The sequence below is a fragment of the Leptonychotes weddellii genome, chromosome 9 (genome assembly GCF_054177405.1).
Source record: "Leptonychotes weddellii isolate Sample4059 chromosome 9, ASM5417740v2, whole genome shotgun sequence".
Classification (NCBI taxonomy): domain Eukaryota; kingdom Metazoa; phylum Chordata; class Mammalia; order Carnivora; family Phocidae; genus Leptonychotes; species Leptonychotes weddellii.
In genome coordinates, this window is record NC_138377.1 from 26,776,938 (window position 1) to 26,792,350 (window position 15,413).

Below are 15,413 nucleotides of genomic sequence, written 5' to 3' on the forward strand. Positions count from 1 at the left end.
GCACGAACAATGAATCATGGAACACTTCATCTAGAACTAATGATGTAATGTATGGGGATTAACATAAGAATAAAAAAAAATTTCCTTAAGAGGCATTCTTCATAAACATAACCTAAATTACAAATATGAAGGTCTTTGTGATTTATATTAGGGAAAAAAGTTTAACCACATTAATACAGAATTTTTTCAAGGGTATTCGTGAAATACTTCACCAGTTTCTTAGAAACTCACTCTAAAATCTACCAACTTAATTCAGCATCAAGTGCTAATAATAATTTTATAATTTGAACACCTGATTTTCAACAACTCCAAAATGAATGCGGCAATGTCTAACAAGGAGCAATGCCCTAGATGAACAGAAACAACCTAACTCACATGCTTGTGCACAGATACTCACAGACACAAAACAGTAGTTACCCGGTGAGCGGTGGCTTTCTTCTACTTCCTGTCAAAAGATGCATTCCTATGAGATGCCCACTCACATATATTCCAAAATGAAAATAAAGATTTATCCATGTATCAAAACGTCAACTCACATTACAAGTTGAAAATCTGGTCTTTTTGCTATGGATTAGATAAATCTGCTTGTCTTTTTCTCTTTAGAGCAGACATAGTAAGATAGCAAGGGCTGGGCAAGACCCCTAATGCACCATCAGAGAAAACCCAAAGGAAAAAAAAAAATTAAAAGGCTTACTTTCTATATAAAGTCGTCTTCTTATCTTTAACCTAAATGACTTATAAATGTCTGCCACTTTAGAATGAACACGATTATTTTCAACTTTCTGCTACAAAATAAGTTGAAACAAACTACACTTATTATTTAGTGAAGATAGAAAACAACTTTCACTGGCTTCATGGCCAGTCACCTAGTAGGTCTCAACAAGTCAGCTGACCCTTCATTTTGAGAAGGGGAAGAAAAGGATAACAAAATTCTATACTAAACATGAGAGATATGGAGGAGTGGGACAAGTCAGAAGAAGCTAAATAAACACGATATAAACTTCTAGGATTTCCCCCTAACCCCAGTTGTGGTGTGGAGGTTAAGCTGAAGCTCCAGAATTCCCCTTCATGAAAGACAGACAGGCAAGAGTTCACCAAAAGTAAGGATACAGAGCTTGGAGGAATATTCTAAAGCAAACCCACAAAACCAAAACTGTTTTACAAATATCGAATATTCAACGGCTTTCCATTCTATCTAGGGAAGAAATCCATTTCCCCAAATGTATATGTATCCTCTAGAGTACTTTCAAACTCCAAGAACAAGTCTCCCTTTCTCATTCCCTCAATCAGAATAAAGAACAGAAAACATTTAGTAGCATTCCAGATAATTTGTGCCAATTGAGATGATTCATGTACTGCTTTCCCAGACTAAATGGTCTATGGTCAGTGCTTTCAAGTCAACAAGGGTGCGGAGAGCAAGACCTAATTACAGGTCTGAGTCACTGTCTAGCAGTTCTCTCAGCCCCATGGACCATCCCCCGCAAAGACACCATTTCATTTTGAGGTATAAAATCAAGCCAAGCCTACCAATCCCTTTACATAAAAAAATAAATAAGAAGATACCATTCCACACACACACACACACACACAAAACAAAAGCATCAGTTCACAGTACTGATTTCTCAAAGAAAAATTTCAACAGGCTTCTTCCACTAAAAAGCAACTATAATACTAAATTTTTAAAATAAGAAAATGCACATAAATCACACTACAGGATTAAAATGTAAATATCTGTACTTCTTATGTTTATATTTGGCCTGATATATAACAAGGTGCCTGCTATCTTTGAATTCTGGTCATCTTCCAATGGGAGAGTAGCTCTTTTCATAAGGGCCTCATTGATTGGGCGTTCTCACTGATGGCTATAATCTTCTCACATTGGCAACATTTTAATTTAAGATCCTGGGTCCACATTGGGGGAAAAAAAGCTAAAGATTGTTACATTTAAATAAATTTAAAAGGAGGACCCATTCTTTTAACGACAGAAAAATGCATGCACACAGCACAAAAACCCCAATTTTATTTCAACAAAAGATGTTATTATTTTTCCTTCCTATAACATGTATACAGTATGTATGAATTAAGGGGAAAATACCTTTTGATTTAAACAAAAATAACATCCTGGAAAAAAAAAGAAAGAAATTCTCTTCTGATTGTCATAAATCTTTCTCTGACACTTTATCAGTAATTATGTCCCCGAGTTGAAAGGATTAATGATCCCTGAATGGAAATGACTATTTTGTTCTGTGGAGGCCACATTCCAAACAAGAACAAAGGGTAATATGAATCCTCCAAGAGCAAGAGAAGGAGTTATTTGGTTGCAGAAGTTAAATGACCTGAGATCTATTTCTGACAAGAACGATACAAAATGATCTCCAAGACTCTAAGCGAGGGCACAAAAGGAAGTAATGACCCAGTGCCATTGACTGAGGTCCCAACCTGGTCATAGGAGCGGACGGCTTCTCTGGAACTGCAGCCACAGTACACGGAACAAACGGATGGTTTAGAATGCACAAAAGGAAACTTTGTAGGTGTGATGGCAGGAAAATGCAGACTTAGTGAAGTCTGCCAAAAGCATGCATTCTGAGCACAGGATGACTCGAGCTATTTAAACACAAGCCAAGCCTGCGCAGGAGGGCAGAAGCAGGTGAAGAAATGGAACTCACTAGCAGACCAGACACCGATTCGGAGAATAAGATAAAAGGCTGTCCACATGTTGATTAAACTCAACAATTTAAAGTCTTACACATTTAGTATAGATCACTGGGACGTCTAGTGTCTCAGAACAAATTTATGGCCTCTTTCTGTGATCCTGAATTTATTCTCAACTCCTCTGTGATTTTTTTTTTTTTAAAAGATTTTATTTATTCGACAGAAAGAGACATAGCGAGAGAGGGAACACAAGCAGGGGGAGTAGGGAGAAGGAGAAGCAGGCTTCCCGCCGAGCAGGGAGCCCGATGTGGGGCTCGATCCCAGGACTCTGGGATCATGACCGGAGCCCAAGGCAGACGCCTAACGACTGAGCCACCCAGGCACCCCTCCTCTGTGATTTTAAAACAAATACATATAGTATCTACATTTACCTGAAGTTAAAAAGCATATAAAAAATCATACTACACAAATGTGGTAAAAGCACAGACAAATGCATGGGAAAAATAAGGAATAATATCAGGATAGCGGTTCCTCGGAGGTAGAGACAGGCACTGCCTGTTAGGGGGCATTACCCTGGATTTTTTCCTGTTCCACAGAACTGGTAAACACTCGATTTCTCTAGTGTATTGTAGGGAGAGTACATATGGGTATTTGTATTATTCCTTATTCCATTGATTTTATATTTGAAATATTCATACTAATTTTTGAAGGACAAAAGCAAACGGGGCATCAGAAGCCTGGGCACAGACTGTTCTAAGAAAACACAAAGAACAGGTCCATACTGCCAAATATACACCTAGACAAAGAGCTGGTTCTCAGGCGGGCAGGCCAAGACCCTTTTCAGAGTTCACAGCCCAAGTAGGTTGATTAAAAGGCAAAACCTTCCAGAGGGAAAAGAGAGTGAAAGCAATATATTTTATTCTCCTGTCTTTGAATACTAAATCACTCTATCAGTTAACTGTTAAGAGTGAAGAGGATGCCGGTCAACACCAGCAACCCTGCCAGTTTAATTTAATGGTATTATTTTGCCTTGCTTTGCAATTACTCCCACATTCCCCAGGGAGAAACTAATGGATTACTAAAAATAAAATGGAGATTAAGTGAATCACTTAGGATGTTTTGGCTCCCAGTGTAAACTGGCTTAAACAAAAAGGAAATGCGTTGGCTCAAAAGCGTGGACTTCTGGAGGGCTCAGGGCTTACTTCTCTGTCCTCGGCCCTGTGTGGCTTCTTGCTCAGGCTGCAGCCACAGCAGATCTGCCAGCACAGAGCACCACCCAGAGAAAGAGAAAGAGAGGCAGGCCCTTCCTGCAGGCCTGTTTCAAGTCTGAGAAGACTTCCGCCAGAAGCTCCTGGCAGACCTGCCTTCGAGTCTCGTCGGCTAGGACAGGATAACGGGACCGCTCCTGAAACCATCCTTCTGTCCAGGTAACGCCCAACACTGGCTGATGCTTTGCGCATGAGGGGTCCATCATCGACAAAGCAGGGATGGGCCTGCCCCTAACCAGGGCTGACCCTGAAGCTCCTATATGGGAGATGGGTGGGATGCGTGATATGGATCCAATCCCAATGTCCGCTCTGCTGGTATTGACTGGGAATAGGCTGAGCAATACTGTGTTTATCTGAAGGTGAAATTAATCACTATCATGATGAATTTCTATATAAAGCTACACATTCAAAAAGTAGATGACCAAATGAATTGATCCCTTTGAGAAAGGCAGATTTTTAAAAACTTTGTTTCTGTATTTCCACTGCTCCAATGAGAAACTTAAAGACACAAAGTCAACACATTTTAAAGCAGGTAGGTCACAGGAAGTATAGGAGAGTACTTACTATATTCTTGTGCCATGGCTGCAGAAATTTAGATAATAGCATCCATATTAATAGTGAATAGCCTGAAAAGAAAAATATAAAATAGTTTAAAAAAACAGTTTAAAAACAGAAAAAAATAGCTAAGTGCACAAGAAATTTCGCTAAAAGAAAATAGTTGCCAAAAAAAAAAAGTTTTATCTTTTTTCTGAAAGAGGCAAACCAGGCTTTTGAAAGTAGGCAGCTGCATTTTTTTTTAAAGGTTTTATTTATTTATTTGACAGACAGAGGGACAGCGAGAGAGGGAACACAAGCAGGGAGGGTGGGAGAGGAAGAAGCAGGTTTCCTGCAGAGCAGGGAGCCCGATGCGGGGCTCGATCCCAGAACTCTGGGATCACGACCTGAGCCGAAGGCCAGACACTTAATGACTGAGTCACCCAGGCGCCCCAGGCAGCTGCATTTAAATTAGAAGTTAGAGAAAACAGGGGCGCCTGGGTGGCTCGGCAGGTTCAGTGTCTGAGTTCAGTTAGGTCATATCTCAGGGTCCTGGGATCAGGATCCAGCCCCGCATCAGGCTTTGGGCTCAGCAGAGAATTTGCTTGTCCCTCTGCCCCTCCCCCTGCCCTCTCTCTCTCTCTCTCTCTCCAATAAATAAAACCCTTAAAAAAGGAGAAAACATCTGTAGTATTAGAGTATCTCTAAATATCTTCAAGTTCAAATCATCCGCATCTATTGTCAAATAAACTAAATACATTTTTTTTTTAAGATTTTATTTATTTATTTGAGAGAGAGAAAATGAGAGAGAGAGCACATGAGAAGGAGGAGGGTCAGAGGGAGAAGCAGACTCCCTGCCGAGCAGGGAGTCCGATGCAGGACTCGATCCAGGGACTCCAGGATCATGACCTGAGCCTTAACCAACTGAGCCACCTAGGCGCCCACTAAATACATTTTAATCAACTAATACTGCCCTGGACTGCTATTTGTAAAACTGAAACAAAAACACAATTATTAAATGGACCTCAAAAATCATGTAGTCTATCCCCTAGAAAACCCATCTACCCTCTTCAAATCACTGCAAATTAGATAAACCAGCTTCAATTTCTAAATTCAGGGATATGAGGGAATAGGTCTCAGAATAAATACACATAGCAGATTCAAATATTTGATACTGCATGTTTATTAAAACTTTGAGTATTCAGAATACCATGAAACACTAAAGAAACACACCCACAGAACTAGGGACTCCAAGACCCTGGAAAGGTTTTGAATATTCCGAAGTGAAAGATGAGAACTTTGTCTCTATTCAGACCTTAGGACAAATAACAATATACCAAATCACACTCTAATTAAGAAGGACTTGACATAAAAATCGATCTCTGTTATGATATTTCCTGGGGATGGTCTGCCCTGACAAGGCTGAGGATAGGTACTGTCCACGTATCTACAAATACCATGTCCAATTTCACCTTCCTCGGTGTATGCACGGTTCGCCAATGTTGTGGGCATTAGTTAGTTTTGTAGAAACTTTTAGAAGAAAAGAACTTTTTCTCTACCTTCTCACATTCAGTTTCTAGGGGCCTGCTAATTAAACTGACAAGGACAAATTAACAGAAGAAAAGGTATGTTTCTTTATTGATGTTAATATTTTTACATCCATGGGGATGTTACAGAAAACAAGTAAAAACCCAAAGAAGCAGTTCGACCCAGGGGCTTAAATACCATCTTAATAAGGGGCAATAAATTGTGCAGAAGGGAGCAGACAGGAAAAGGGGATTGGGGCTCCTAAGGATGATAAATTGTGGAAAGATGACCAGGAAGTCTATGGTAGATAGGACCGTTTAGTGAGATTATGCGGACCCAAGTTTCTCCAGTGATAAGAATGGTTCTTCTCTTCTTGGTATGGAGATGGGATGCACCTTTACAAATGGAAATCTATGCCCCAATTTTCAGACAGGAAGGGGGAGGAAAGAGAACTCTTCCTGCATCTGCTATTTCTCAGTTTCCCTCACTCAAAATAATCCCTGTGCCAAGTGGCATGTTTTGGGGTGGCATATTTTGGGGTGGCATATTCTGATCATCTTCAGGTTCACAGAAATAAAAACACCATTAAAAGAATAACAGTGCAAGTCTCAGAATGGAAGAAGATATTCGCAATACATATATCCAACAAAGGACTCGTTCAGAATATATAAAGAACTCTGATAAAACGATAAAAAGGCCACCTAAACAAGTAACCCAAATGGTCAATAAGCATATGAAAAGGTACTCAACCTCATTTGTTACCCTTACTACAAAATAAAGCCACAATGAGATAGAATTACATACTGATTAAGATGGCTAAAACTGAAATCTGACAATACCAAGTCTTAGGATGTACAGCAATTCAGCTCTCATGCACTGCTGGTGGGGGTGTGAACTAGAAAACAGCTGAGCAGAACCTAATAAAGCAGAATATAAACTTACAATGTAGCTCAACAATTCCACTCCCAGGGCAACGCCTACCAGGAATGCACATGCGTAGCCCCAAAGACACACACAGTAACAGTCAAGCATTAACTGTAATAGCCAAAACTCAGTGACAAATAAATTGTCGAGTATTCATACAATGAAATATTATACAGCAAGGGTCAGTGAGCTTTTTCTGCAAGAGTTAAACAATAAATATTTTTGGTTTTTCGGACCAAAGAGTCACTGAGCCCTGCTGCAACTACTCAACTTTGCATGTGGAGTACATTTACATAGATGATATGTAAATAAATGGGTATGGCTGTTGTGCCAATAAAACTTTATTTACAAAAACAGCCAACCCATATGCTGTAATTTGCCTGCTATATGGTAATAAATATAAATGAATCTTAACTAATACAACAACACAGATGAATCTCACAAACATAATGTTGAGACAAAGAAGCCGGACACATGAGAGAATACACTGTACGATCCATTTTATGAAGTTCAAAAATAGGTAAACCTGTGTAAATCAGGATAATAGTTACCTTTGCGGTGGGAGGAGGGGTAAGAAGATATCAGAAAGGGGTGAACAGGGAATTTTGGTGTGCTAGTAATACTGGATTCCCTGATTTGAGTGGTAGTTTCATGATCATGTTCAATTTGGGAAAACTCATCAAAGGGCTCACTTACAATTTACTTATCTTTGTATGTGTTACACTTAAATAAAAAAATAAAATATTTTAGTATTTTTATATATAAATAAAGAATACAGGCCAGTAGTACAAGTGGATGCTTTCTCAAAGCCCAGACTCCCCGGACATCAACTACTCTGAGCAGTAGCAAGCCTTGAGCCCCCGCAAGGCACCATCGTGAAATTCCCCCTTATCTAGTGTGATGTCTGCCGGCAACCAAACCTTTGCTCTGAGTTCCAGGTGGGGCTGTGGAGAATGAGCTGTGATTAGACAGAACACACAGGAGTGGCAGGAAGGGAATGCAACCCAGAGGGAGGAAGGAGAGTAACAGATGGGAGATGAAGAAACTGGTGGAAATAAGCCCCACATTTTCATATCATCTGCTGGATAATCTATACACAGAATAAAAGTCACATGAGCAGCTTAGAAACACAGTTTGGAAGGTCACTGAATGTGCCCTTTGGACAAAAATAACGACATTTTAAAAGCTAACTAGGGCTCTTAAAACACTGTTGAATAGATTTGTTTCCCAACCATTCTTATACCATACACAAAGATAAATTCTAAATGGATAAAAGACCTCAATGTGAGACAGGAATCCATCAAAATCCTAGAAGAGAACATAGGCAGTAACCTCTTCAACATCAGCCACAGCAACTTCTTTCAAGACACCTCTCCGAAGGCAAGTGAAACAAAAGGGAAAATGAACTTTTGGGACTTTATCAAGATAAAAAGCTTCTGCACAGCAAAGGAAGCAGTCAACAAAATAAAAAGGCAACCCACAGAACGGGAGATGTTTGCAAATGACACTACAGATAAAGGGCTGGTATCCAAGATCTATAAAGAACTTCTCAAACTCAACACCCAAAAACCAAATAAAAATGGGCAGAAGACATGAACAGACACTTGTCCAAAGAAGACATACAAATGGCTAACAGACACATGAAAAAATGTTCAACATCATTAGCCACCACGGAAATTCAAATCAAAACCACACTGAGATAACCACCTGAACACCAGTTAGAATGGCAAAAATTAACAAAACAGGAAACAATAAATGTTGGAGAGGATGTGGAGAAAGGGGAACCCTCTTAACACTGTTGGTGGGAATGCAAGTTGGTACAGCCACTTTGGCAAACAGTATGGAGGTTCCTCAAAAAGTTAAAAATAGAGCTACCCTACGATCCAGCAATTGCACTACTGGGTACTTACCCCAAAGACACAGTTGTAGTGAAAAGAAGGAGCACATGCACCCCAATGTTCATAGCAGCAATGTTCACAATAGCCAAACCGTGGAAGGAGCCGAGATGTCCTTCAACAGACGAATGGATAAAGAAGATGTGGTCTATATATACAATGGAATATTACTCAGCCATCAGAAAGGATGAATACCCACCATTTGCATGGACATGGATCGAACTGGAGGGAATTATGCTAAGTGAAATAACTCAAGCACAGAAAGACAATTATCATGTGGCTTCACTTATGTGTGGAACATAAGGAATAACATGGAGGACATTAGGAGAAGGAAGGGAAAAATGAAGGGGGGAATCTGAGGGGGAGATGAACCATGAGAGACTAAGGATGCCAGGAAACAAACTGAGGGTTTCAGAGGGGAGGGGGATGGGGGGATGGGTTAGCCCGGTGATGGGTATTAAGGAGGGCATGTATTGCATGAAGCACTGGGTGTTATACACAAACAATGAATCATGGAACACTCCATCAAAAACTAATGATATACTGTATGGTGACTAACATAACATTAAAAAAAAAAAGATTTGTTTCCAGTACAATTTCTTCCAGCTTTTCAAGTTGAGGAAACAAACCTGACAGATAAAATAGTCTTGACCTCCTAGGTCTGCGTACTTAAAACAGTTTCTATACCTTGACTTCATCTTAACCATCCATGCCATGTCTAAAATTTAATTAGATATGTAACATACCAGGGATCAGAGGAAGCCATTAAATTACCAGGGTTATGCCCAAATATATTGGGAGAGGCAGAGAATACAAAGATGCCTTGAACAACAAGATCAGGGGCACATCATAAGGATTCACATTTTCTTTGGAGGTGCTTATATCATGAGTGAAATTAAGAGCAAAGGAATAAAGAAAACGTAAGTGAAGAAAAGTGAAATCCATTCACTATACTGCATTTAGTGCATAACTGATATGTGCAAGAAATTGACCTAGATGCTGGAAACACAAATATAAAGTTCCTGTCTTTAAGGAGCTCACAGTTATAAAGAAGCTGACAAGCCTATGCATCAATAATTTAACTTAAATGTCATAACAGTTACACAATATTCACAAGTGCTATGGAGATAGAAATTAACAGGAGAGAATTATTATGGAGGAGGTGTGGGGAGAAAGGGTAAGGAAAGGAAGTCTTCCCAAACATAGCAGGCAAGAGCTGAAATGGGTTTTGAATGACTAAAGGTGAGCAAGGTAAGAAGAAGGAGAAGAGCATCATTCTAGGCAGAGGGAGAGAGTGTGCAAAGGCAGGAATGAGCCAGTCATACCTGAGGAGTAACAAGAAATCTACAGCAGCCAGAACATGGTGGGCAGGACAAGCCAAGACTGAGATGGCAGAGGAACCTGTCAATTATACTAAGTTGGAATTTTATTCTACAGACATTACAAAGCCACTAGGGTAGAAATTAGGGGGTGGAAATGGAATACAAGGAACAGAGGGGAGGGACGGGTCTCCAAATACACCTTCTTGTCTAGTTTTGACATTCATAAACATGGTAATGCTTCACAAAAATCAAGAAAAGTAAGTAATTAAAATCAACCAGTATGTGGGGGTAATTCAAAATGAAACACAATCAACGACAAATGGACTGCATTATAAATGCACAACATAACCACGCTTAAGGGGATGTAGGGGGAAAAACTAACCTAGCCTCTTTGGAGACCACTGTCTTGACTATATACTGAGGCTAGAGACAAAACAAAGAAAGAAGAAAGGCCAGAATGATCTCTGTGGTGTTGAACTCAAATCAGAGATACCATGTTTTTTAATATATATATTTCAATAGGTGATGACAGATACAGGCGTACCTTGGAGAAACTGTGGGTTCAGTTCCAGACCACCACAAGGCAGCAAATATTGCAATAAACCAAATCAAATAAATTTTTTGGTTTCCCAGCAAAAAAAAAAAAAATATGTTTACACTATAAGTCTATTAAGTAGCATTATGTCTAAAAAAAAACCCCAATATATGTAAATTTAAAAATACTTTATTGAAAAATGCTAACCATCATCTGAGTTTTCAGCGAGTCATAATCTTGCTGATGAAGGTCTTGTCTTGATGTTGATGGCTGCTGACTGATCAGGGTGGTGGCTGCTGAAGGTTAGGGTGGCTGCGGCCATTTCTTAAAATAAGACAACCATGAGGTCTGCTGCATCGATGGGACTCTTCCTTTCACGAACAATTTCTCAGCAGCACGTGAAGCTGTTTGATAGCATTTCATCCATGGCAGAACTTCTTTCAAAACTGGAGTCAATCTTCTCATATCCTGCACTGTTTTATCAACTAAGATCATGTAATAGTTTAAATCCTTTGCTGTCATTCCAACAATCTTCCCAGCATCTTCACCAGGAGATTTCATCTCAAGAAACCACTTTCTTTGCTCATCCATAAGCAGCAGCTCCTCATCAGTTAAAATTTTATCACGAGACCGCAGCAATTCAGTCCCATCTTCAGGCTTCACTTCTAATTCCAGTTCTCTTGCTGTTTCCACCACATCTGCAGTTACGTCCTCCACTGAAGTCTTGAACCCTTCAGAGTCGTCCCTGAAGGCTGGAATCAACTTCTTCAAAACTCCTGTTAATGTACTTTGGCCTCTTCCCATGAACCATGAATGTTCTTCATGGCATCTAGAATGGTGAATCCTTTCTAGAAGGTTTTCAATTTACTTTGCCCAGATCCCTCAGAGGAACCACTATCTGTGTGGCAGCTATAGCCCTTACGAATACATTTCTTAAAGAGTAAGACCTGAAAGTTGAAATGACTCCTTGATCCATGGGTTGCACAATGGATGTTGTGTTAGCAGGCATGAAACCATTAACCTTGCTGTCCATCTCCATCAGAGCTTTTGCGTGACCAGGTGCACTGTCAATGAGTAGTCATATTTTAAAAGGAAACTTTTTTTTTCTGAGCAGTTTCCAACAGTGGGCTTAAAATACTCTGTAATCCATGTTGTAAATGGATGTGCTGTTATCTAGGCTTTGCTGTTCCATTTAGAGAACACAGGCAAAGTAAATTTAGCATCATTCTGAAGGGACCTAGGATTTTTAGAATGGTCAATGAGCACTGGCTTCCACTGAAAGTCACCAGCTGTGTTAGCCTCTAACAAGGGAGTCAGCCTGGCCTTTGAGGCTTTGAAGCCAGGCGTTGACTTCTCCTCTCTAGCTATGGAAGTCCCAGATGGCATCTTCTTCCAATAGAAGGCTGTTTACTCTACACTGAAAATCTGTTGTTAAGTGCAGCCACCTTCATGAATGATCTTAGCTGGATCTTCTGCATAATGTGCTGCAGCTTCTCCATCAGCACTTGCTGCTTCACCTTGCACTTGGATGTGGAGACGGCTCCTTTCCTTAAACGTCGTGACCCAACCTCTGCTAGCTTCAGACTTTTCTTCTGCAGCTTCCTCACCTGTCGCAGGCTTTATAAAATTGAAGAGTTAGGGCCTTGCTCTGGATTAGGCTTTGGCTTAAGGAAATGTTGTGCCTGGTTTGATCTTCTATCCAGACCACTAAAAGTTTCTCCGTATCAGCAGTAAGGCTGCTTCATTTTCTTATCATTCTTGGGTCCACCAAAGTAGCACTTTTAATTTCCTTCAAGAACTTTTTCCTTGCAGTCACAACTTGGCTTTTTGGCACAAGAAGCCTAGCTTTTGGCCTATCTCAGCTTTCCACATGCCTTCCTCACTAAACGTAATCATTTCTAGCTTTTTATGTAAAGTGAGAGGCATGCCTCTCTTCCTTTCACTTGAACACTTAGAGGCCATTGCAAGGTTATTAATTAGTCTAATGTCAAAGTGTTGCGTCTCCAGGAGTAGGGAGGCCCGAAGAGAAGGACGGCGATGGGTACGGGCTGGTCAGTGGAGCAGTCAGAACACACAAACATTTATCAGTTAAGTTCACCATCTTATATGGGCAGGATTTATGAGGCCCAAAACAATTATATCAGTTACAATTATCCTGATCACAGATCACCATAACAAATGTAGTAATAATGAAAAAGTTTGAAATATTGTGAGAATTTCCAAAATGTGCCAGAGAGACATGAAGTGAGCCAATGCAGCTGGAAAAATGGAGCCGAAAGGCTTGCTCAAACAGGGCTGCCACAAACTGTCAATTTGTAGAAAACACATGATCTGTGAATACTAATAAAATAAAGCGCAGTGAAACGAGGTATGCCTGCACTGTTATTCTTTCTTATAATATACTACTACCATTATTTATTTTGTAGCCCAACCTGTCCCAGATCTGGCCAGTGGAAACCCCTTCAAGATGGCTTCCAGGTCATTTTCATATGACCCTAACACTCTCTGAGCATTTCCTTACTTCCTGAAAATAGATGTTTCAGTCTCATTTTGTACTTTCTTTTCTTGAAATGAGCCAAGGAACCCTGGTTCCTTTTATCAGAAAGTGGTATTTAGAAATCAAAATCCAAGTGCTAGATGTGTTCATTGCCAGTGGGGAATGCTCCGAGACACACTTACAGTGACAGAGGTGGGGAATATACATGTATATGTGCTTATACACACACGCACGCATGCACACTTACATCTACATCCACAGGACTTTCCAAGGCACAAGACAAGGTGATTATATATAAAGTTTACATGAAAAGTCAAAGGCTCAAGAAGAATCAACATATTCCATAAGAAGAAGATGGTGGTGAGGCACTTACCCTACAAACTATCAGTTTCAACACAGCAGGAATTGTAGATTAATACAGAAAGGTTGACTTATTTAATCCTGGTACTTGCACATATGTCCATTCATGTGGGGGAAAAATTAAATTGAATCTCTATTCCACTCTCTACAGAAAAATCAATTCTAATTTAACTAAAGACTTGCATATAAAAGGCAGGATTATAAAACTTTTAGTAGACAATAAAAGAATATTTTATGGCTTCAGAATAGGTTAGCAACATAAAAAAGAATAACCATAAAGAAAAAGAAATTCATTCTACATTAAAATAAAAAACTTCTGTTCACTAAAAGTCACCATAAAAAAGGCTAAACCACAAATGAGAAAACGTATAAACAACAAAACAGTAAGTATCTAGAATATATCTTTTATGAATTTCTAAGAAAGATAATCCAAGAGAAAAATGGACGAAAGTTATAAAAGAAAATATAAAAGGTCCTTATATACATAAAACGGTATTTCTTTAGTAATTAGGGAAACAAAAAGCCCGTTTACACGTCCATCAACTTGACTAACTTTAACGATCAGACAATGTCAAGCGTGTGGCACAGACGCGGAGCAGGGCGAACGTTCAGACTCTCAGGTGGGAGTTGTACATTGGTACAATCACTTTTGGAAAACAGTCAAGCATGGGTATATCTTACTGGCCAACAATCCACTCCTCAGTTTATGGTCAGGAGGAGAACTGTCACCCAGAGACAAATACAACTGTTCCTAACCACACAAAAGTGCAACCAACCCAAATTCCAACAGTAGAACAGGAAAATAAAATGTGGTTTTGTTTACAGCAAAATCAGTGAACTCTGATGCTAAATGCATGAGTGTGGAAAAATTCAAGGGGACAATCTCCCTAAATACTTGTACAACAAGGAATTAGTTACATACAAAATTTTAACGAATTAGATTACAAGCTCACTAAAGGCTGGGTCAATACCACTTAATAGTCATTAAAAGCCTCCTACGGTTTTATGCTCCGTACTGCGGATGTTTCCAAGACATAGACCATTAAGTCCTCCAAGAGATAATAATATAATTCTCTATAGCTTTGAACACAATATTGAGCCCATGGCAAACATTAGATTAAACAAAACAAAAACTGTACATCTCGTTTGTTACTTAAAGAAGAGAATACTTATTTCCCAAAGTGCAATTAAAACACTTGAGAAGGCATCATCCACACTGTGGTTTTTCAAAAGAAAAAATATATAAAGAAAAGACCAAAAAAACCCCGTTATTCTGTCAGTCCACTACCAGGACGGAGGAGACTGCTACTCTTAGGCTCGTATCAATTAGACTACTAATTCATTTAAAAATAGGTATTACAACAATATAACTTTCTCCAAAAATAAATAACTTTTCAAATCAATACCATGAGATTAGAAACGAAACATCTCTATGAACACAACTGCTCAGAGTTGTAGCATTAAACCTCTAATAGTGATCAACACTGGTGTCACCCACCATTTGCTAAGCTGACCTGGCCGGGAGGTTCAAGTGAGGTGCACCCCTAGGGAACCACCCTCAAAGCAAAAGTTACTTTACACGGGTAAGGTTAACATACTTTAACAATGTGGAAAAAATCATAACCTACGTATTTAAATTTGGCACTGAAGATACATTTTTCTTGATTTTAAATGTCATAAATAGTGTTCAGAACTTAAGACTCTTATGGTCCATATTTTATATGGGTAGGAGTATGTACAAAATCTTTAAAACGAGTCACAAGTCAAATAGAGACATCAAGTGACAGTTCTACCTGATTCACCTCTAATTCATTTTGTTTGCTTTCTAACGGCGTTATTTTAAAAAGAGCAATTCCACAGCCCATAGAAGAGATTTCTATTTTAAGCAGAGGTAACAAT

The 15,413-nt window shown here is 39.4% G+C and overlaps 1 protein-coding gene across 1 annotated transcript in view; it reads right to left on the bottom strand.

Moving 5' to 3' along the window:
- SIPA1L1 (signal induced proliferation associated 1 like 1) overlaps positions 1-15,413 on the bottom strand; it is a 334,415-nt gene that overhangs the window by 157,553 nt on the left and 161,449 nt on the right. The window contains exon 7 of the mRNA XM_081829748.1: positions 4,485-4,546. The gene's annotated coding sequence lies outside the window, so the exon portion shown is untranslated. The remainder of the gene's footprint in view (positions 1-4,484; positions 4,547-15,413) is intronic.